This window comes from Pteropus medius, unplaced genomic scaffold (genome assembly GCF_902729225.1).
Source record: "Pteropus medius unplaced genomic scaffold, Ma_sr-lr_union100, whole genome shotgun sequence".
NCBI lineage: Eukaryota > Metazoa > Chordata > Mammalia > Chiroptera > Pteropodidae > Pteropus > Pteropus medius.
The window spans coordinates 1,141,941-1,167,480 of record NW_024352949.1 but is presented as its reverse complement, the minus strand read 5'-3'; the positions used below and the strand labels follow the sequence as shown (position 1 = coordinate 1,167,480).

Below are 25,540 nucleotides of genomic sequence, written 5' to 3'. Positions count from 1 at the left end.
GAAGCATCAGTCCACATGCATCTGCCACAAGAAAAGTACATTAGCCTGGGAAACTAAAAGTCCACATGCTGGAGGCCTGATTAAGGGACGGAGGTGGGGAATCCAAAATACTGGTTTTTATTTTTTCAAAATTAAACAAATTCACTCAATACATGAATTATTTTTAGAGCATGATAAGAACCTGCAGTGAGCATTTTTGCTTTAAAGGAGAAATGTATTTTCTGTCTTTTAAATAATATACTTTTAGTCAGAAACATGGCAGAGTGAGAGATGTCCCCAGATCTCTCCCTTTGAAACAACAATAAGCTGAATATCTAAAACTCAACAAAAAACAACCAAACTGCACACCAGACATCTTAGAGTGGGATCTGCTCATAAGAGGTACCACAGGTCAGAACACCGGGAGTAGGCCAGTATACTGAAAGAAGCAAAGAAGCTGCCTCTCGCAGCCATAGCTCCCTGTAGGAGAAGGGGGAGAGGGGAGAAGGTGTGGTGGGTTCCATCAAAAGCCTTCCTGGGAGAGCTGGCAGCAGTGCCCAGGAATCAGGGCAGAAAGCAGAGAAGTGGGAATGTCAGAGAAGTGGGAACAGCAGAGAAACAATAGCTTGTTATTACCAGCCATGGTTGCAAAAACTCGAGGCTGGACAGTAGCCCCCATCACCCAATGCAGAGGAAACCCTCTCCCCGTATCCTTCAAAACTGAACACCGCGGAACCGCAAGGGAATCTGAGCAATGCTACCGAAACTAACAGAGACTGAGACTGAGGGTAGCAAGCGTGATTGAATATCTATTAGGGAAAAAAAAGGTATTATTAAGAATTTATACAAAGCAAGGATCCAAGAGGCTTAGATGCCACCTACTAGAAACCAAAGGAAAACGCCTTCTTTGCAATAGCCTAAAGTGAGATCTTTATATAATAAATCTTTCTGGAAAAAAAAAGCAGAATACATTTCCATTAATGCCTAGGCAGAAAAATAGTCCATTAAACACCATGAAAAACTAAGGTGACAAGGCACCTCAGAAAGAAAGAGACAAATCTCCAGAAAAGAAGTTTACAGACATAGAAATATACAACATAAATGACAGGGAATACAGGATGATACTTCTGAAAAAACTTAATGAGATCCGAATCGAATCATATCAAAATTTTCAGAAAATGAAAAAAAAAAACTATATGAGTTCTTTAGCAAGGAAATAGAAACCCTCAAAAAGAACAAAATAGAATTTCTGGAGATGAAAACACAATGAAAGAGATGAAAATCAAATCGCAATCTTGGGAAACAGAGTCGACCAAATAGAGAAAAAGGATAAGTGACATTGAAGACAGAAATCTAGAAATAAATCAGAAGGAATAAGAGAGAAACTGAAGAATGAAAAATAATGAAAGAGAAATAGAAGAACTAGCTGATACCATCAGGAAAGAAAACGTAAGAATAATAACCACTGTTGAAGGGGAGGAAGGAGCAGGGATTAAAAAGACAAATAGTTGATAAGAATTTCCCAAATCAAATGAATGAGCTGGAGCTTGGAATTCAAGAAGTCAACAGAACACCCAATTATCTCAACCCAAAAAGGCCTTCGCCAAGACACATTGTCTAAAACTATAAAAAATCAATAACAAAGACGGAATTCTCAGGGCAGCCAGAAAAAAGAAGACAGTAATATATAAAGGAAAACCCATTAGATTATCATCGGACTTCTCAGCACAAACCTTACTAGTCAGAAAGGAGTGGAATCAAATATTCAAACTATTAAATGAAAGGAACTACCAGCCAAGAATAATATATCTAGCTAAGCAATCCTTTAGATATGAAGAAGAAATAAAGACTTTTCCAGACATACAACAATTGAGGGAACTCTTCACTATGAGGCCTGCATTACAGGAAATACTAAAAAGGGTCAGCTCACCTAAAAACAAAATGATGAAAAATATATAATTAGGAATAAGGTGACTATCAGGCAAATAGAAGCAGAGGAGTGCAGCCCTTACTAGGAACAGGGCATTATAAGCTTAAAAAATAAGAGATTTGCTATAGCAAGATAGAAATGAATGTTCAGCATACATAGGGCAAACTGAGACAATAATGACTGAAAAAAAGAGGATTCAATAATCCGAATTCACAAAGGAGAATGGAGATAAGGCATGCGTAGAAGAAAGTGGATGACTAACTTTAAGAAAGGTTAGTGTATATATATATATTTGTATATACATATTTGTAATGGTAACCACACACCAAAGATTCAGAACTAAGTATATAACATAAAACAAGAAAGACCAGAGAGAAAACCCACAAAACCTAACCAAAATACAAAAAAAAACAGACACACAAGGACAAGAAAGCAATGGAAACACTGAGCTACCAGAAAGCAAAAGATAAAATGGCTATAAGAAAACCTCATAGTTCAAAATCACCCTAAATGTAAATGGACTGAACTCACCAATAAAAAGGCACAGAGTTGCAGACTGAATCAAAAAACAAAACTCAAACATATGCTGCCTCGAGGAGACACATCTCAGTTCCAAAGACAAATATAGAGTCAAAGTGAAATGGTGGAAAATTATATTTCAAGAAAATGGTGCTCAAAGAAAAGTGGGAGTAGTGGTACTAATATCAAATGAAATAGATTTCAAAATAAAAAAGGTAAAGAAAGATACTGAAGGACATTTCAAATAATAAAGGGAATCATGCACCAAAAAGACATAACACTTATTAATATTTATGCTTCCGATCAGGGAGCCCAAAATATGTAAAATAATTACTAACAGAACTAAAGGGAGAAACAGATCAAAACACTAGCGTAGTAGGGGACCTAAATACCCCACTGTCGGGTATGGACAGATCATCCAAACAGAAAATCAATAAAGAAATCAAAAAGTTCATATCATTACAGGCCTATCTCCAAAAACAAGAATGAGCCTAAATAAATAACTTAATGCTTCATGTTTAAAAACTAGAAAAGGAAAAACAAATGAAGCCTAAAGTCAGTGGAAAGAAAGAAAAAAATCAAAATTAGAAGGGAATTAAATGAAATTGAAAACAACAACAAAAAAAAACAATAGAAAAAACAAATGCAACAAAGAGCTGATTCTTTGAGAAGGTTAACAAAATTGACAAACCCCTGGCTAGACTCACTAAAGAAAAAAGAGAAAAGACACAAATAAAATAAGGGATGAAAGTGGAGAAATTACTACAGACACCGCAGAAACACAAAGGATCACACAAGAACACTATGAAAAAGTATGTAACATCAAATTTAATAATCTAGAAGAAATAGTCAAGTACTTAGAAAGATATAACCTTCTTAGACTGAATCAAGAACTGGAAAATCTAAATAGACCGATCAGCAGTATGGAAATTGAAATAATCATCAGAAACCTGCCAAAAAGTCTACAAAAACATGGCTTCACCAGTGAATTCTACCAAACATTCAAAAAAAATTTTGATACCTATTCTCCTCAAACTCCTCCAAAAAATCCAAGAGGAGGCAATACTTCCCAACTCATTTCATGAGGCCAACATTATCCTGATAGCAAAATGTGGTCAAGATAACACAAAAAAGGAAAACTACAGATCAATATCTCTCATGAGCAGATGCAAAATCCTAAATAAGATACTAGCAAACCAAATACAGCAACATTTTAAAAATATTATATATCACGATCAAGTGGCCTCATCCCAGAGGCACAGGGATGGTTCGACAAATGCAAATAAATTAATGTGATATACTACATAAACAAATTAAAAAATAAGAACCATATGATCATATTAATAGATACAGAAAAAGCCTTCATCAAGATACAGCATCCATTTATGATCAAAATACTTAACAAAATCGGTATAGAAGGAAAATACCTTAACATTATAAAGGCCATAGAAGACAAACCCTCAGCCAACAGACTTAATGGTGAAAAACTAAAAATCTTTCCTGTAAGATCAGGAACAAGACAAGGCTGTCCACTATTTCCACTGTTATTCAATATAACATTGGAGGTCCTAGCGAGTGCAATCAGAGAAAAGAAAGATATAAAAGGCATCCAAATAGGAAATGAATAAGTCATTTGTGGATGACATAATTATCTATATAGAAAACCCTAAACTCCACAAGAACTCTTTTAGAAACAGTAAGAAAATACAGTAAAGTTTAAAAAAGAAAATCTGACTGCTAGCTTACATATTTTTTGCATTATTTCATTGATTTTATTTATTTTTATTTTTTTAACACCTATAGCACCTGACAGTCCTAGGTGGTCTCCCTTCCAAGTACTAACCAGGCCCGACCCTGCTTAGCTTCCAAGATCAGGCATGATCAGGGTGGCATGGCCATAGACTAATACAGCAAAGTTTGTGGATACAAAATCAATGTTCAAATATCCATAGTGTTCCTTTACTCTAATAATGAAGTGTCAGAAAAAGAAGTGGAAAAAAATCATTCCTTTTGAAATAGCAACAAAAAGAATAAAATACCTAGGAATAAATCTAAGAAAATATGTGAAGGACCTATATAATGAAAGCTACAAGATCCTATGAAAAGAAATCAAAGAAGATACAAAGGAATGGAAAGATATTCCGTGTTCTTGGAGTGGAAGAATCAACATAGTTAAAATGACCATGTTACCTAAAGCAATATACAGATTTAGTGCAATTTCCATCAAAATCCCATCAGCTTTTTTAAAGAAATAGAACAAAAAAAAAAAATCATCAGATTTGTATGGAAGCACAAAAGACCCTGAATTGCCAAGGCCATCCTGAGAAATAAGAACGAGGCTAGAGGCATCACTCTGTCCAACTTCAAATTATACTACAAAGCGACAGTATTCAAAACGGCATGGTATTGGCAGCAAAACAGACACACGGACCAGTGGAACAGAATCGAGAGTCCAGAAGTAAACCCATATATATACAGGCAAAAAATTTTCAACAAAGAAGCCAAAAATATACAGTGGTGAAAGGAAAGCCTCTTCAATAAACGGTGCTGGGAAAATTGGAAGGCTACCTGCAAAAGAATGAAACTAGACTGTTGTCTATCACCACACACCAAAATTAACTCAAAATGGATTAAGGACCTGCATTTTAGACCGGAATTAATAAAATGCATAAAAGAAAACATAGGAACTAAACTCAAGGACCTTAGATTTAAAGAAGATTTCATGAATTTGACCTCAAAAGCAAGGGAAGTAAAAGCAAAAATAAATGAATGGGACTGCATCAAGCTAAAAAGCTTCTGCTCCACTAAAGAAATTGTCAACAAGATAAAGAGACAACGATCCGAATGGGAAAATATATTTGCAAGCAGTGCCTCCAATAAAGGCCTAAATCCAAAATATACAAAGAACTCATAGGACTCAATAACAACAAAAAAACAAATGATCCAATCAAAAAATGGGCAGAGGACCTGAACAGACATTTATCCCAAAAAGACATACTAATGGCCAACAAACATGTGAAAAAATGTTCAATATCACTAGCTATTAGGGAAATGCAAATCACAACCATAATGAGATATCATCTTATTATGAGATATCATTCTTGTTAGAATAGCTATAATCAACAGGACAAGTAATAACAAATGGTGGAGAGGATGAGGAGAAATAGGAACCCTCATACACGGCTGGTGGGACTGCAAACTGGTATAGCCACTATGGAAAACAGTATGGAGATTTCTCAAGAAACAGAATCGATTTACCATATGATCCAGGAATCCGAAAAGATATTTGCACACTGATGTTTATAGCAACATTATTCACAGCGGCCATGACATGGAAGCAATCGAAGTGTCCTACGATAGATGATTGGATAAAGAAGCTGTGGTACATATATACAAGGGAATATTACTCAGCCATAAGAAGAGATGAAATACTGCCATTTGCAACAACATGCTAAGTGAAATAAGCCATACAGAAAATGCTGAAAACCACATTATATCACTTATACATGGGATATGAACCTAAAAGCAACAAATGAACAGGGCAAACAAACAGAGACTCGTGGACATAGACTATAGACTAGTGGTTAGGGGGAGGGGGAAGAGGAAGGTATTGGCAAAAGGGGTCAAATATGTGGTGATATTAAAGAAATATAAATAAATTAATTTTTTTAAGAAAACATATTTGTTATGTTCCAAGCACATATTTAAAATATGTTTGGAGCATACAAACATATTTTAACTTAAATTGAGCTGTTTTTTGTTTGTTTGTTTCCCAAATTAGTCACTAAACTATTTCTCAAAGTGAAAGAAGTGTGTGTTTTGGGTCCTACTTTTTACAGACCAAGTGCCTTAAAAAGTCCCTCCTGGGTTCTGAAAGCAGCTCCAGGTGTGTGAAGATGATGCCTTATCCTTTGGAGGCCACATCCTCAGCAAGCACTCTGCCTGCTCATCAGCCCATTTACTTGAGGTGTCACATGGAATGATCTCCCACGTCACATCTAGGATGGCTTCTTGTTCCTCACACAAGTCTCAAAGCATGGAATGGTGCTTTTTCAGATAAGGCTTGCAAACCAGGGGCCTAAAAAGCAGGGAATCATTGTTTCATGGGGCCATCTGGCCACAGAGTTTAACAGAGCCACTGTCAGCAGAGCCACTACTTCCCTGCCAGGTTTTTCGAGCTTCCTAAACCTTTGAACAGGAATCAAGGATTATAAAATAAAACAAAAATATACATGTTCTCTTTCTGAAAGAACTGTATTTCCTGCCATTTGGACCCACTAAAGAACCAGGCTGCAGGGTTTCTTAATTTATTGATGGTGAAAGTGGACAAAGCATGAGCTGCCTGAGCAGCCAGGTCCTGCAGTGTTTGAAAAGGTCTTACCATTGGCTTCCAAAGCCAAATGCTGGCAGCACTGAGTCCCTTCTCCTGTTTTCCCGACTGTGTCTGCCAGTGACCAGCACCAGACACAGAGGAAGGCAGGACAGGAGTTAATAGTCCTTCTAGATGCTCAGATAGCAGAAACAGGCGAAGACCTAAGGCAGCTTTGCCCATACATGTGGCCTGTTTTATCTTCACTCTCAGAGTATCCACTCAACATCTGACAATGAACCACAGGAAAGTCTGCTACAACACACACCACCACCACCTGGAGTTTCCACAGTTACAGTAGAAAAGTTATCATACCCTCCTCTGCATGCTAGACAAAATTCTTAAATCCACAACAAGTGGCATGTTGCTTGCTCTCATAGTACAGTGTCCTGGAAGGAACAGGCCATGTTGACCATGATTGCCTAGCATCTGGCCCTACTATAGCACCCCCACTAGTCTCCTGAGGCACACTCGTGCTCAAAGCTATCTCTGCCTAGGGCATGTCATAGATCTCTCCATATCTGTTTTCTGATCTGTTAAATGAGAGACTGAACTAGATGATATTTCAGGTTCTTCAAATTCTGACAGCTAGTGAGCATTCACTTCCCTTTGCAGTCTTCCCTCTTCGTTAGGTTGTTCCCACATGGGAAGTCTGGATTAGCGGTGTCCTCCCATCCCCACAGCATGGTGCTCACTGCAGTAGCTGGCCCACAGTCTAAGTGCCACAACACACTCAGTGGAAAGCATCCACAGGCACTCCACCTCTTCCCCATCAGCTTTCTTTTCCTAAGATAATGCTTTACCAAAACAGAAAGCACCATACAAGGCTTAGGAAGAGAGTTCTGGGAGTTCATCTTCTTGACCTGCAAATATTGGCTGCTATCTACAGTGTGTGGGCACCCTGCTGGATAACTCACTCTGCCAGAGAGCAGATGACAGCATCATGCAGGGATTAAGGGCTATCTGAGACTGGCTCACCTGAATATACCCATTTTAAGGATAACACTAGCCAAAAATTGTAGTCCTAGGTCCCAGGTTCTATGGAGACAGAATCCTTTGCAAGTTGGGGCCCTTCTTTAAGAAAAAGAATACACAATTACAAATATAAAATGACATCAAAATTTTACCAGAATGAAAAAAGAAATCACAACAAATTAAGTGAGCTTTGGGGATTCAGATCCTTTCTTCTGAAAGCTCTTTATTTTACCAGAAATGCTTACATTTCTGGTAAATGCTGAAGGCAACCAGGCTTCCTCTTTCTACCCAGAACACCACTCCCAGCATCTCCCATTGCTCCAGCAAGGGATGGTCCTAACATTTGAAATTCATTCATTCTACCATTAGCTTCATGCTCTGCTGCTAGGGGAGGGTGAAGGCAGAACCTTCACTGTACACTTCCATTCTGTTCTTTCTGGTTGTCAGATGACTCTGGGCCCTTCTCCTAGAGCTTGCTCTGTCCCCTGTGAGATCAAACTCCAAAGCACAGTGTTTATAGGCTCCTAGTGATTTTTCAGTCCACAAGAAAAATAGAGAACTGGACCATGTAAATATCAGGGTCACACAGCTCCATGTATAGCATTTGATGTCACTTTCTAAACAAATATTGAACGGAAGCAGACACATGAAAATGGGTTCTTACTCAAGTCTGTCAACATATGTCCCTTTCCCAACAGTGACTATTAAAGTATTCCCAGCTCCCTTAAACTGCCTGCCTGAGGCACTCTTGACTCACAGCCACTGGGCTCCATTTCCAGACAAGGGAAAACACCAAACTAATAAACTGCCATGGAAATATATATACACTCCCTTGTATCCATTGTTTTCTTCTAAAGGATGTTACTGTGTGATACAGCTTTAAGTTTTCAACTTTTCTAAACTATGTCATATTTTCTAAACTATGATCTCTTCCATTTACTTTAGGGGATGTGGCATTCCCCTTTACTGGAGTGAAAGCTAAACAATGTGGTTTGGATTTAGTGTTCCCATGCATCACCATGAAAATGTTTGTCTCAACAATCATGTCGTTATTATTACTGGTAACAGCTGTTCTGCCTTCCCTCATTTGTAAACCACAATTTGCTGTTCCAGTTTACAAGTGAGCAAGGTGGATTCATGCCATTGGGATAAAAGACCAGCCACAAGGCAAACCAGAATCTGGTCGGATCTGCTCACAAGGAAGCCAGGATAAATTATAAGGAAAACTAGTCTTGAGCAATGGAAAGCATGGCCTAGCAGGTGAGGAAACCCAAACTGTGATATGTAGAGGTGGTCCTGCCAGCCTGCCTGTGTCTTATCCACTCAGACTATAACCCTGTAGGAGCTAAAATAGGTAATACCACCTGAACACTGTAGGACTCAATAAATAATAGGAAAGGATCATTAGGACTTTGAACTTTTTCCTGCACTAGCCTTACTTTGCAGACATTACATATTTTCACAAGAAGAGTGTTCTAGGCAGGGAAGAATTGCCCAAGAGAGCAGTTAATTATCCCATCATGGGTGTCTGGATGTAGGCAGGAGATAAACCTGCCTTGTGGATCACAGAAATGGATTACAAATGTCTGGTACTCCCTCAGTATTCTTCATCTTGATCTTATCAGGCTCAGTTGGAGCGCAATGCATTGCAAAGTACACTTGCAAGACAAAAGGCTAAGCATTTTGGGCTCTGTGCCACTACTTTCAATACTGAGACTGCTGGTATGTTGCCTGCCACCTGCTCGGCTGAGCACAGTCCAGGTCGCAGACCTGGCTCACCTAGATTTTTTCTTTTCTTTTCCTTCTCTTCTTTTCTTTCAATAGGACCACTACACCCACACACACACACACACACCTATTAACAAAAGGCTGGTTAAGTAAGTTATGATATACATATGCGAAAGAATTGTTACAGACTTAAAAAATAATGATATAGAGTTAGTTTACTGGCATAAATAGAAGTCCATGACATATTATTTATGAAAAATTAGGTAATAAGACCATGAATAAAATATAACCCTATTTATGTAAAGTAATAAATATCTACTTATATTTTCATATTTGTAGTATACACAGAAGGATTCTAGAATAATGTTAAACCAACAAATTAACAGTGATTATTTCTAAACAATGAGATGATGTCTCAATTTGTTTTTATTTGAACTTCTCTCTAAATATGTAATACACAGAAAATATATAAATTTTAGAACAAATAGGTATCATTTTTAAAGTAATAAATGTTCTTTCAAAAAGAATGAAGCATATAAAGACAGGTGGCAGGAGCATTGAAGGGAATGGCTCCCAGGATAGCAGCAGCTCCTAGTGAAGACAAGACAAAGCATGAAAGCTGTGGCTGCACAAGGAAGGAATCCACCTTTTTGTGGCTTCTCCTCAGGATAAATAGTGAGAAGTTAATTAATGCCATTCATTTCCTCGTTCAACAAGTAAAAGAAAGTATTCCAGTTTCTCAATCCTAAAAGATTAGAGAACAAGGGAAAGAATTAATTAAATTAAAATGGGAGGCAGGTGTGATAGATATGGGGCATGAATTTAAAATCCAAAGACCTGGGTTCAATATCTGATCTGGTCACTGTGACTAAGAATGACAAGAAGTCATTGAAATGTCCCAAATCTCAGTCTTCAACAGGTATTGGTGGTATAGCGGTGAGCGTAGCTGCCTTCCAAATCTCAGTTTTCATGTCTATAGAGATATTAACACAATATCACCTGGAAAATCGGAAGGCCATGCAAGATTATCTGTTTAAATTATATAATATTTGTCTTGGTATTGTGCTAAGGGAAAAAAATAAATTACTTTATAGCTGTATTTTGTAGTTTTTAGAGCCACATAAATAATTCCTCAGTTTCAGAGAGCCGTGGTCCAGGGACACACCTCACATATATCTGTGCAAACAATATCATGCCATGCACTGCTTATTCATTATGGACAAGACCAAGAAAAGCCCTTGACTCTCAATGTGCATTTCCTGTCATTCTTTCCCTGGGTGGAAGTGTGGCAAAGATTTTCAGCCACTAGCTCTTAATCGAAGACCCTCACAGAAGAAAATGTTATATACATGTAAAATATATTTGCATACTTATATAATTGATATATTAAATTATATAGCTAGCCAACTTTTAAAAATTAGCTTCCTCATTTAAACAAAAGTATAGTATGTAGCCTTGCTGGAATCAATTACAATATCCTTTATCTTCTTTCTTACCAACTGAAATAAATCTTGTAGCTAGGACAGCCATGACCTGGTCAATAAAACGAAATGGAATTCTACTCAGCAGCATGCCTAATAAAGCCATTGTTTTCTTTAAAAGGGGGATGATTCTGCAAGTAGACATCTCTCAACCTTTGCTCTTGCTCTTTCTTCCTTCCTATAATATAGAAGTGATATCTGGATATAAAGCCAGTATCTTTGGATTTACAAAGGCAAAAACCACTACCTAATGATGGTGGAGCAGGAAGCCCTAAGGAGCAGGAAGCCCTAAGGACTCTTAGCATCTACCTACACAAGCCCCAGACTGCCTCTCTCTGGACATCTTGAGAAAAATAAAAATAAAAAAAGATGTCGTTTCAGAATAATTGGTTGAATTTCTCTTACTTCAGGCTAATGCAATTCCAACTAATCGAGAAAACATGCCCTGTTTTGATAACTTATTAGCCAGACCCTAAAACCTATATAAGTCCTAGAAGTTCAATTATGTGTGTCAAGTGTTCAAGTTAAAATTTTACAATCTGCATTCAACATTGGTCTCTAGGTTTCTGTAACTTCGGTATAAGACCAGCAATCTCTCTCATGCAGTCTTTCTGCTTGTGAATACTCTTCCTCGTTCACTGCCAGGGGCCAACAATAAGCCAAGTTACCAGTGAAGTTTGCTCTGAAAGTCTGCTCCTAAAGACATAAGTTAAGTCAAATATGAAAACCAATTAACTTAACTTACCCAGTGCTTAATGCACACTCATCCTGCTCACCAGAAAGACTGCATGCTTTGGCACATATGACCAACAAGACTTTGAAGGGCAGAGGCCTTGGATAATGATGGTAGGTGTCTGATGGGGGCTACACTGAGGAGCTCTAAGACAGCTGTGGCACTACTGTGCCTGCCAACGGAACCCCTGGTGGCAAGGTGATGCAACCAACCCTTTAATTTCTAACTGAAGTCTATTCACATGACGCCCTCATGGCCTCACATGTGTGTGTGCACACATGCATGTGGGAAAGCTTTGCATACATGTGGACATGTAAGTGTGCGTTGTGTATATGTACATGCATTTGTTAGCCAGTGGCACTGAAATTACTTATCCTAAGCATGTTATTGTCAGAAAAACTCAAAAAGAGTCTGAAGGCTTTGGCTAGAAATAAATGATAAAGATTTATTCAAGAGTATTAGGCTTTTCAAACCAGAAACTCAACTAGACAATACCCAGTGTTCTGAAGAAGGGAAGAAAAGCTAAGAGTTCTTATAGTAAAAAGTACATTTTGAGAAGAACCAATCTTGCATTCTTAACATCTGAATTGTTCTGAGACAGTTATCAGTCAGATGTCAGGTAGCCTGAATGATAGATAGATGGTCTGAAGGATGGGCATTAGGAGGTCTGGTAATGTCCAATAGTCTGGACAACGGATGTCTGGTGGTCTGGATACACGAGTCCTTCAGGGTATTATCAGTGGATAATCTGGAGTCTGATGTACATCCAGACATTGATACAGGACTGAAAAATTCAAAAGTTTAAGTTCCCAGGCTAGTTAAAACAAGATTAGCATCATTTTCTCATGCCTCAATCTACTTGATTTTAGTAATTTATCAAATTGACTATAGTGACTTTATTTTATTTCTTTACTCTATTCTTCATTATCCATATTTCTCTCTCACAAAAGCAGGCTAAATAAGCAAATAGAAAATAAAAGCCATGAATTATGAGTTGCTCGGAAGGTAGTAAATTCAAATGTGTGGTTCATGGCCACCTTGATTTCTTCAGGTATTTGTCTTGTGATTGGTCATTTCCTGTGGCCATTAATATGCTGGTGTAGGCCCAGCATGGAGTTTACTACCCACAACAAAGATGGAGTACTCAGGAAGGAGAGTAAGACCAAAGAAGATGAAAGTTGCATGCTCTCAAGGCTTGATCTGTGCAAGTTAAAAATATTCAGAAGGAGGTGGGGGAAACTAACTGTTCTGTCCTAGCAAAAGCCTGCAGCCATGGCCATACCCCTGCTGATGACAGTCTCACCACTTGCCATGAAGCAAGTTGGAGTCCAGACCCAGACCTCCCAAAGTAAGAGGACAAAGTGTTCAGTGCTGATCCACACCAACCTGTAGTCTAAGACCACGTCACTGGGGATGTTTTTCATATGGGCAAGGACAAGACTTAGCAGAGCAGGAAGTATCCACATGGTTTCTAACTGTCTATCGCTCCACACCTTAGGGGCTTGAAGCAGCCATTTCACTTGCACAGTTTTGTATGTAGAGGAACAGCTGGCCTCTTTTGGGAGCCTTAATGAATGTAGCCAAATAGGCTAGAGCCAGTGGACAGCCTGAGGCTAGGCTTCATTTCCTCTCTACTTGTTGACTGTGGAAGCTAGCATGCTCCAGATAGTTCCCTTACAGTATGTCCAGATACTGGAATAGCTGGAGGCTGATGGCATGATCATGGCCTCTCTATGTAACTAGCTTAGGCTTCATCAGAGTATGATTATCTTAGTTTCCTTCACAGACTGCTCAGAGAGAAAGAAAGAGGAAACCGCCAGTCTTATAGGCCAGGCCCCGAGCTGATCTAGCTCCCCTTTAAAAGTAGTCAAAGTAGTCACATGTCAGCCCTAATTTAAAGAAGTGAGAGAATGTCCACCACTTCTTCACAGTGAGAGAAAGAGCACCCAAGGAGGAAAGGACAGAAGGCAATTATGGTGAGGCAAGTAACCAAATACGGAGGCCCAAGTCCCATCAGGTGTCTTTTCAATGACTCATCTCTGTGAATCAGATGTTTGGAGCTCATCTTGCACAACCCTCGAAAAGGCCAATCAGTGAATCACTATTTTTTCTCTCATTCTAAGCAATTGCTGATTTTTAACCCATGGATGATCAAGGTAAACCCTATTAATTATGATGTTTTTGCAGGTGTGAGCAATTACTGGCTTAATAGAAATTGAAGAATTGTAGACTGCTTGCTCAGTAATTTTTATGCTTTGTGAAAAGCTATTTCATTATTACTTTCCTTGCTGTCAGCTGATTGCTAAGTCAAATTCTCCATGCTGATTCTCATATAAGGCAAAATAAAGATTATTATTTTTATGGGTAGTTAGGCATCAGCAGCCAACAGCTGAGTGCTTCTCTTCTGTTTTTCACTTACTCCTCACAGCATCCTTCATTATCTCTCTTTTACAGATGATGAAACGAAAGCCCAAGGCAGTAAAGTCACCTGCCCAAAGTTATATGTTCCTCTATATTAGAGATGGGGTTCACATCCACACCTTTGACCTCTGTATATGCAGCCTCCCCAGTGTGTGTAAGAGGACAGCCACTGTCTGTATCTACAGGTGAGACTAAGAAGGCTAATGTAGATGAACAGTTCCTTACCAAGGTCAGTGTGTCACCACTGCTAGATTATGGCCACCTGTCTTCTCTGTCCTTCTGTCTACCTGACTCACTGCCCCATACCTGTGATGCCTGGTTTCCTCGAGCTCCAAACCGATCCCTGAGGGTATGGCCCATGTCCCCTCACCACAGCAACTGTCTCCTCCCTGGGTGGGTTGTTGCAAAGCACAGCTGAACCACTGCAGGTTATCTCTGTGCCCAAGTCCAGTGGTTGGTGATCCTCCATGGGCTCAAAGGACTTGTGAGATTGGCAGGAGCTCCTAAGGAGCTTGGGCTTGAGGCCAGATTGCTATAACATTTTTATGGTATCCAGCCTGGTAAAAATCTCTTAGTTCTCAAAATGAGTCACTCTGTTTCCCAACAGTAACTGCAAAGGTTTAACAAAAACAATTCCTCAGAGACAGAAAAAGAATTAAAATAATTTACCAGGAACCATGATAAGCTGATCTCTACTATCACCTGTGCTTAGCACAGTGTCAAGGAAACTAGTTCTTCCATTTCTGTTCCTTAAGAATGAGTCAAACAACTAACTCACAGGATTAGCAGGCACTCCTGGTAAAAATAACCAGGGCTGTCAAAAGGTTAAGAAAGTGTCATCTATGAATCATGAGGACAAAAAATGTAATAAAAAAAATTTCAGATGTTCTAGACCCACTGTCAACTGAGAGGAGAGGAGGACCCAGTTGTCACAGCCAGCCCCCACCAGACACTCAAAGTTCAGGAATGAGCCCATTGTAGGAGCAAAAGCCAAAGGAGGAAGAGCAATTTGGAAATCCAAGTGAACCAATAGGCAGGCTGACTTTATTGACTCAGAAAACCCAAAGTAACTAAACAAGAAATGATGGCTGACCATACCCTGTTTCCTCATATCTTCACTTTTGGATGCAGCTAGTATGAACAATTGCTTGGGAAAATGAGACTGAAGCCCTGTTCTTTGCCAGTGAAGACAGGATTTATTTGAGGATTGGCATCCACTGTCCGTCATTTATGTAATGAAAATTTAACACAAGGTAACTTTCAAAAAGGTAGTTGCATTTGTAGACAAACTTGTAGAATCTACTGGGGACTCTACCATCAGCAATATACAAGCCCAGACTAATACCAAAGAGAAATAGTTTCCCTGCTAGTGGATCTCCAAGGATTTAGGGCATTTTCATCAATTTCGGCAATTGATTGTTTAAGCTTACATATAGAACATATGTACCCTAAACACATTTAATATTTGGGCATGCTTGTGTCCTCTAGGCATCATATATCTTTTTAGTGCCACGAGTCATCATGGAAAGGCATCCTGTTCATATAGGTGCTTAACTGGTTGCCTGCAGTCCTGGGAAGCTGCACCCACTAAGAGCTCCCATGACCCAGCCCAGCAGTAACTGCTAAGCACGGTCTAATCTAGGGAGGCAAGGGGCTCTCTTGTGGGCACCCACATACTGGGCTTCATGATATTTCCTGCAGAGACAATCTCAGGTTTAACCCCGAGATACACAGCAGAGAGCCAAAGGCCATTCAGCAAACAGGAAATGGTACATACTCCCTCATATTGGCATTTGATGAATTTATAAAATGTCAGAAATTATTTCAAGCTGAAAATCAATCTACTTTTATGAAATTTAAAAAAATGACTACTAAATTGCATATCAACCTCCGTAGTATGGTTATGTGATATATAAGGTCTCTCACAAAGTTAAGCTAACAAGATACAAGATAAATTTCACCAGATGCATGGCTCAGTCTCCCTAAATGAGATGTCCTAAGAGCCATTAATCAGCCCTCACAACTCCCCCTCTTTGCAGCCATCTTTCTGTGGATTGGCCTGAGCTATACCACCAGAGTTGCTTCTAGTGGGGGGAAAAATGCCAATTGATTTTCATATACAAAAATATCCCTCTTTCTACTGCTCTCAACCCCTTAACCTTCAAGGAGTGTGGATTTTTTTTTTTTTGGTTTTTGTATTATATTAGAGAGTTTGTTTAAATTTTTTATTGATGCTATACAAATGATATTTAATCATTTGAAATAAATCAGGTAAAACTACTGGCACTTTCTAAGTGATGAATATTAGGATAGAGTGAAAGGAAACTCCATCAGGCAATGGCCTTTAGAGGCACATAAATGTCAGTTGCCCACTCACAGCAGGAAAGCACCTATTACACAGAGAAATACAGCTTCCACAAGGGGACTCCATCTGGACCTCTCTCCAGAGTTAGGTTAACTCACAGTTCCCATCTACACAGAGATTACATTTTTTATGCTTTCTCCAAAAACATCATCTCAGTTTTAATAAAATTTGAGAATTCAGCTTCCTCAGATGTGGAGTAGATGGCTTCACTACTAGCCTCCGACTTTGACTGGATCAAGATCTCATGTTCACCAGCCATTTTCCATTTTCTCAGCTTTGCATTCACCAAAGTTAGAAACTGAAGACTTTGAGACAGAGTCTGACAGCCTCATTTTATAAAATGGAAAACCAAGGCCCTAAATTGTTGTGATACCCTCCAAATAGCAAAGCTAATCTTCATTCTCAATTCCATGTGTTTTTCCCTCTGCCAAGGGCAATGAAAAACTCTAAGATCAATGTTGCAGTAATACTGCATGATAATGCTGTCACTTCCCTGACCTAAGTTCAAAGGAAACTAAACATCTTTCAGCAGGAAGATTTACTGTCAAATAAAAATAGACTATCCAGTTCTTAATTGCTTATTTTCCATTTTTTCTAAAAATTCTCATCATGGAACCAGAAAAAAGTAATAAGCAAGACCAAATATGAGGCAGAACTCGTGTGTGCATCTCCTGCAAGCAACTGCACACCTTCTGATTGGAGGTTCAGTCTCACAAGACAGAAATTAAAAACTTACAATTTCAAGAAAAAAATGCAGCATAGTTTTAACACAGCAACTTTGGAGAGTGTCTTTAAAAAAAAAAAAAAAACAGTTGTTTCTTCATCACCAAAACATTTATGTCCAGTACCGCTACTTAGCATGTAAACCTATGCCAAAATTACTGCAACAGGCCCTTTAACAGCCATTCCTCTCCTGTAATTGGTCCTGGTATAGGAGAAACCACTGGTTTGCTCAGCATTAACTGCTTAAGTCTTTTCTGTAAATGATATGAGCTTAAACAGGCACTAGAATGACAGAACCTAAATTGCTGCGGGTCACGTTTTTCAAATTCTAAAAACTTCAGACACATATATTGCACAGTGGAGACAGGACTGGCTCAAACTCCAGTTCGACTTTGAGAGTTTCTGTGGTGTATGCTAGTTGCTCTTACCCTAAAATGAGACCACCCCAAAGAAGCTTCATTTACTCTGTTTTTTCTCCACATTACCATCCAATACATTATCTATACATCTATATACTATAAGACATATGTTTGCTTACTTCTAATTTGTCCCATATATACCCTGGCTAGAATGCAATCTTCATGAGGACAGATTTCATGGGTTTTTCTTACTTCTAATGCCCATTGCCTAAAACAATCTCTGGCACATGAAAAATGCTCAATAGACATTTGTCGAATGAATGAATAAATGAATGAATGAATGAATGGTTTTAAATCCTTCATGAAAAAGATAGACTCTTAGCACTTTTGCCACACAGGATCTCTAGCCACATTTAGAAATAAATAAGCAAGTTGGATTTATTTTATTATTATTATAATAACTAAAGTGTATTATATGCTTACTCTGTTCGAAGTGCTATACATGTATGATTTTATTGAATTATCGCAACAGTACTATAAAAGAGGCACCACTATTCATTCTACTCTATAAATGAAGAAACTATGGCACATCTCCCAGAGTCACCTGACTAATGAATGAAGAGCCAGGATCCAAACTTCAGCAATCTTGCTAAATTCTCAACTATCGTAAATATTAGATATAAAATTGGCTCTCACAAGACATTACCAGAGAACTTGGAGACTTCACTTAATGGTCATTTTCTGTAAGTTCTCACAAGGGAAGGTGTACCTATAGTTGTTGGCTGGTATGATGGGAGTTGGTTCTGTCACTCAGAGTGCTGCTTAGACACTTGTGGTCCTGGGCCCAGTAAGCTGTGGCTCAAGGTGGTAGAATGTGCCTGCCCCCACTCCATGCGCCTGTCCCACCTCCACAGTAATGTCTTAGAGTTAGGGATCTGGTGTGGGAGTCGGGGTGAGAGGGCACAAGGAGATGCCCTCTGACACTCAAGAAAAGACCCTACCCACTTCCACCCGGAAGGTGGGACATCTAGGCCCCTGCCTTGGTTCAAGCCCCTAGCTGGCCAAGCCTTCTGGTGCCCACGCACCCTGATACCAATCTTTTTCCATACAGAATGATATTTTTTTCTTTTTTTTTTTGGGGGGGGTGGGCCTGGAAAGATCTTTATTCATCTGGTTTAACAGTATTTTCCAAAGGGAGAAGATTGCTGGATTTCAGGTGAAAATGCAGAAACATTTGCACAGATGATAGCAAGAGAGTGAAGAGTATTTCTGGCTCTAGTTTCCTATGTTCCAGTCCAGAAAAGGGGAAAGGGGAGAGAAAGGTGTGTCAATGGGAACAAGCACTCATACTCTAGAGGATAATTTCTTTTCACTTATAATTGCAAAGATAAAGCAACATAAAATATAAGGCAAAAGGAAGCTGGTCTTCAAGAATTTGTGTCCAAGTTTTGACTAGTATAACAATCAATTCAAGCCTTCAAGCCTAGAGTTACTCAAAGGTGAATCATGAAAAAATAAATTTATTTCAAACAGGTCTGGTGATAAATGTGCTACAGCAAAGGCTGGTTGTAGCAAATCACTTCATTTCAAACCTGCTTTGATATATAAATTAGACATTATTTGGTAAATTTTGATTCAATCTAGCATTATACCAGTTTATGCATTTATTGTAGACTCTATTTTAGTATTGGAGGTTAAATTTTCGTGACTAAAAAATGACAATGACAGTTATAACTGAGGCAGTAAGTTGTGATATTCATTCCCCAGTATTGCTTTAAAAAGATACCCCTAGGTTGTTAAGAGAAAATCTGATTTCATCCAAATGTATTATTTACTTGGAATTCTTCAGTCATCATCTACTATTGACTTGATTGTCACGCCTCTTATTAGACCCCAACCAATTAAACACCAGTGTTTTTCAACTCTTTGGCTAAGGGCAATTTTTTCTCCTACTTCTGTGCACACAGGATTAGTCAAAATGATTTTACTCAAATCAGCCCTGACTGCACTAACTCTTCCTCCTGTCAACAGGGATCTTGTGTTCACCATAAGCACTTCATTCTTAGACAACTTTTGCACCTTTGCTGCTTTCCTGTCTCCTTCAGTGCATACACCTAGAAGCCGTCTAAGCAAGAAATAGATTTCCAACTCTGTGAACATCTCAGGTAAAGCTCCAAATGCATGGAGTACCTGTCCCACCATTCTGTCAGCCTAGCACAAAGTGGATTCAATTTTTGTTCCAATTCCAGTAAGAACTCCTGGAGCAGCATACTGAAGATCATTATGTTCCACAGTGATACAATTTTGGAAAAGATTGGTTTACACATGAGTTTTCCTTCACTATCTTTGGAAATACTAGGTCTGACTTTATTTCCTAGCCCACCTTTAACACTCCTTTTATAATACTACCACCAGCTACAACCCCCTTAAGGTCATCAACTTCATAGCCAGGTTGGTTGACATCAAAGGACCTAATAACAATGAGTTGGAGTTCTGAAGTAAAATCTCTTAGAGGTACTGGAATTTTCTTTACTATATACTCAAAGACAACTTCAGTATTGTATTTCAGCTGAGCAGACATTGGAATAATAGGAGCTACTTCTGCTACTGTACCTTGTACAAATGCAAGGATCTGTTCACATTGTTCTTTAGCCTGGCTTTCTTTTACAAATCAATTTTATTTTATAGAATCAAAATATGCTTCAGTTTCATGATTTCTATAGCAGCCAGGTGTTCATATGTCTGAGGCTAAGGACAAGACTCATTACCAGCTATCAACAGAAGAGCTGCATCCATCACGGCTGCACCGTTCAGCATAGTAGCCATCAAAATATCGTGGCCAGGACAGTCAACAAAGGAAACATGTTTGACTAATTTGAAGTTCCTTTTGGTCCCCAGAACCTCTGTAGGAAACTCATCAGGTGTATGCTTCCACAGGATTCATAACATTCTGGCCGAGGACAACTTGGGTCATCAAGTTTATAAATCTTAACATCAGCATATCCAAGCTTGATTGCAATATTTCTCTCTAGTTCATTTTTGGACCTGACAGTGTGAACTCCAGAAATAGCTTTTATAACTGTGAGTTTCCCATGAGCTACATGACCAGTTGTACCTATATTAATTGTGGATTGTCTGCTGATAACTTCGTGTGAAAGTGGGGTAAATTTGGTAACATTCAAGTTGGCAAGATCCTGGCGAGAAAAATGCGGTTGCCCCAAAGTCACTCTAGCCTCGCCTCCCGCCAACTTGCCTGGAGAGAAAGGAAGTCGCCCCCGCAGCTCCCTGACCTTCCACAGGCCCTCTAGTGTGGAGGGCGGTGAGGAGCAAAGGTGTGAAGGCCGACTGGGGCCCAGGCCTGGGAAAGGAAGGTGACTGCTGCAGCACGGTCTCATTGCTTGCACTTCTCTCCGCTTTGATTCATACAGTACCTACTAGCAGGCTGTCTGGAAAACACAAGGCAAAGTTCCCGGATCTATTCATCGCAGACATGTTGGTTATTTACACAGGCAGTGCAGAGGTCAGCCCCGTAAAAGGCCCCTTGCTAGGTTGGGTGAAACTAACATAGTGGCGCTGCAAGGGAGATGTCATTTCCGTTTCTCCTGGCGATGGCGGAAGGGTTTTCCACAACCTGGGAATTTTACCCAGGGTGTGAAAACTGACATGTGAACGTCTTTCTTTACCAAGTTCTCTAATAATCTGGAATGAGATTTTTCAACAAGAGCTATGTAAAACTCAATATATAAAAGAGATAAAAATTGAAATAGTTGAGTTGCAGCAGGACAGATAAACAGCTCTATCATTTTCTACCTGCCTTTCTCTCCATTTCCAAAGGCAGTCCACCTCTCCCCTCTTCTAAGGACAGGCTGAACATAGCTGAACAACCACTCAAGGTACATTGCACAGAATGAGCACTCAGTAACTATCAGGGATTTGATTATAAATACTTTAACATGTTCACAGTCATATTCAGTTCTGTTTTACTCGGCTTTGGGAAGCAGTGTCACACACTCTGTTGTACAGCACTCTTAAGTGGCCTTTGACCACAGAATCAGCTGATTTCACTCAACTTGGTGTCCTGCTTTCTCCAGCATAACAACTTTGAGCAAATTTTCATGTGTTTCCTGGCAAAAAGAGTTCTCTTTATATAGTTTATCCAATTTTCTATTGGATTGTTAATCTAATTCTCTACATATTTTTGGATTAATAAATCTGGTTTATGCATCGCAAATATTTTCTCCCAGTCTTTGACTTTTCATTTCACTTTTGATGCACAAGTTTTCATTTTCTCTATAATAAAACGTCCCAGTCTTTCTTTTATAGAATTTGTTTTATATCTTAAAATTATGACCCTACCTTGAAGTCATAAAAATGTTTTCCCATTATAATTAAAATGCCAGAGGTTAAATGGCAAGAAGAGAATCTTAAAAGCAGCAAGAGACAAGCAGCTAGTTACAAGTGTATTCTCATAAGATTGTCATCAGATTTCTCAAAAGAAACTTTATAGGTCAAAAGGGAATGCACAAAATATTCAAAGTGATTAAAACAAAGACCTACAACTAAGAATGCTTGAAGCAGCAAGGCTATCAATTAAATTCAAGGTAAGATAAAGTGAGAGACCAAGCAAAATAGCATAAATGATAGAGGCTTTGTTCATCTGCTCTTGTGACCACATCAAAGTTCTGATGAAAACACGGAGCAAAGAGCAAGCAGAGTCGTCTGGGAGTCTAAATGAACAGAAGCACTTCAACTAGGGAGAGAAATAAGACATCAACCTGTAACGGTGTAAGGCAAGAGGGAGTGAAGACACAAGGCTGCCCCCTCCCCAGTGACTGGGTGAGACAGAGGCTACAGCAGTAGCAGCTGGCAGCTACAGACTCCTCTTAAAGGAGCTATATCCACCATTGAACTTTTGTGGTGACAGACTCTGAGCACCAGAGCCGGGTTGGCTGCTCGCAGGCAGCAGGGACTCACAGAGGAACAATGAACTATCAGAGTGAGAACCGGAGGGAAGGCTTTCTCCCGGACAGAAGTCCATTGTTCCTCTGTCGAGCCTTCCCCACTCCCAGTGTGCTGACTCAGGCGCAGTCATAGCTGAGACATCATCAAACTGGATAACAGAGGTTGCTCCACCCAGAGAATTCTCTGAGTCTCTGCCTCACCTAATTCATAGCCCTAACCAAGCCACATTTAATTGTGTCCCCAGAAAGTCCTGTGTCCCTTGCTGGGCAGCTCCAAGACCAACATTGGTGGCAGCCGACCTCAGTTTCTGGCATGGACTCTTGAGGCAACTATAAGCACAGCATCTGTGGATTGCTGGCTGAATCTTAACAGGTGAACTCAAAGGAGCACAGGCTGGGGCTAAACTTGGCCTGCAGCTAAAACCTTCTCAGGACTGTGCCACTGAACACTTACTACACAAAGGCACACTAATGAGACTGGGAGACTTAGGAACTTTGCTTAGTACATAGAAACAGACACAGAAAGGCAGCCAAAATGGGAAGGCAAAGAAGTAAAAACCATATGAAAGAACAGAACAGAGATCAAGGAAAACTAGAGTCAAGCAATCTAACAGATGCAGAATTCAAAATGCTGGTTATAAAGATGCTCAGTGAACTTAGAAGAAGTGTAGATGAATTCAGTGAGAACTTTAACAAAGAGATAAAAAAAACAAATGGAAATGGAAATTTTATAAAAGAGAATCAGTCAGAAATGAAGAATATGTTATTTGAGATGAAGAGTATATTAGAGGGAATTAACAGAGTGGGTGAAGAAGAGGATCAAACCACTGATAAAGAGGATGGAGAAGCCAAGGACACACAATCAGAACAGCAAGAAAAAAAGAAGCCAAGAATATCATAATAATTTAAGGAGCCTATGGAACAAAATTAGCAAAAATATCCATGTTATAGGGGTACCTGTAGGAAAAGATGGAGAACAAAAAGTTGAAAAACTATTTGAAGAAATAATAATGGATTACTTCCCTAACCTGATGAAGAAAATAGACATACAACCCAGGAAGCTCAGCGAGTTCTAAAACATATGAACCCAAAGAGGCCCACACCAAGACACATCATAATTAAAATGCCAAAGATTACATTCAAAAAGAGAATCTTAAAAGCAGCAAGAGAGCATGAGAAAAGCAGTTAGTTACCTACAAGGGAACACCCATAAGATTGGCACCTGATTTCTCAGAAGAAACTTTGCAAGACAGAAGGGATTGGTAGGACAGATAAAGAGCTTCCCAGACAAAAATAAGCTAAAGGAATTCCTCACTGCCAAACCACTATTACAGGAAATGTTAGAGGGACTACTTTAAGAAGAAAAACACATATCATAAACATGAATAAAGATTAGAGTCAAGCAATCTAACAGATGCAGAATTCAAAATGCTGGTTATAAAGATGCTCAATGAACTTAGAAGAAGTGTAGAACTTAGAAGAACTTAGAAGAAGTAAACTAACCAAATGGATAGTTACGAAATAGACTGGCACCTGATTTCTCAGAAGAAACCTTGCAAGACAGAAGGGATTGGAAGGACAGATAAAGAGCTTCCCAGACAAAAAATAAGCTAAAGGAATTCCTCACTGCCAAGCCACTATTACAGGAAATGTTAGAGGGACTACTTTAAGAAGAAAAACACATATCATAAACATGAATAAAGATTAGAAATAACTACATATCTATCAATAAGTACCTCAGATGGAAAAGAATTAAGTGTTCCAACCAAAAGATAGAGTGGCCGAATGGATAAGAAAACAAGATCCCTATATATGCTGCCTACAAGAGACTCACTTTAGATTTAAAGACACACAGAGACTAAAAGGAAGGGGAAGGAAAAAGATATTGCCCTCATGGACCTAGAGGGTATTGCAATGAATGACGTAAGTCAGCAAGAAAAGACAAATACTACATGATTTCACGTACATGTGCAATCTAAAGAACAAAATAAACAACAACAACAAAAATGAAGACAAACTCATAGATACAGAGAATATTTTAAGGGCTATTAGATAGGAAGGGTGTTAGGGGATGGTGAAAAAGGGCAAAGTGATTAAGAAGCACAAATGGATAGTTACGAAATAGTCATGGAGATATAAAGTGCAGCATAAGGAAAATAGTCAACAATGTTGCAATAAATATGTAAGGGGGAAGAGGGATACTAGATTTGGTGGAATAGTCACTTTGTAAGTTATATAGCTTTCTAATCACTTATGCTGTACAACTGAAACTAATATTATATGCAACTATAATTGAAAACTCATTGAATTGTACAATGTAAATATGAGCAACTAATTATCATATTTCAATAAAGCTGGGGGAAAATTTTTTTAAATAAGATAAAGAGCTTCCAAAACAGGAAAAAGCTAAAGAAATTCATTACCACCAAGCCAGTAATACAAGAAATGTTGAAGGGACTTCTTTAAAAGGAAGGGGAAGAAAAAACTAATATAAATATGAATAATAAAATGACAAAAACTATATACCTATCAATAAACACTTTAAATGTAAATGGATTAAATGTGCCAATTGAAAGACATAGGATATCTGAACAGATAAGGAAACAAGACCCATACATATGCTGTCTAAAAGAGATCACTTCAGACTGAATGTGAGACACACACAGATTGAAGGTAAAGAGATAGAAAAAGATATTTCATGCAAAAGAAAATTTTAGAAAGATGGGATAGCAATACTTATATCAGACAAAATAGACTTTAAAACTATAATAAGAGGTTATAATAAGAGACAGAGAAAGATATTACATAATGAAAAAGAACACTCCAATAAAAGAATATAACCCTTGTAAACATTTATACACCCAAAATAGGAGCACCTAAATAATACATTCTATGAATATTTCATTGTGTGTTCACCATCCAAAGGTAAATTTCCTTCTGTCACCATACATTTGACTCCCTTTATCCTTATCTACCTTCTCCCCTACCCAATTTCCC

At 38.8% G+C, this 25,540-nt stretch overlaps 1 pseudogene; it reads right to left on the bottom strand.

Moving 5' to 3' along the window:
- Positions 1 to 19,280: 19,280 nt before the first annotated feature.
- Positions 19,281 to 20,977, bottom strand: LOC120592728 (eukaryotic translation initiation factor 2 subunit 3, X-linked-like; annotated as a pseudogene).
- Between the last annotated feature and the right edge of the window lie 4,563 nt (positions 20,978 to 25,540).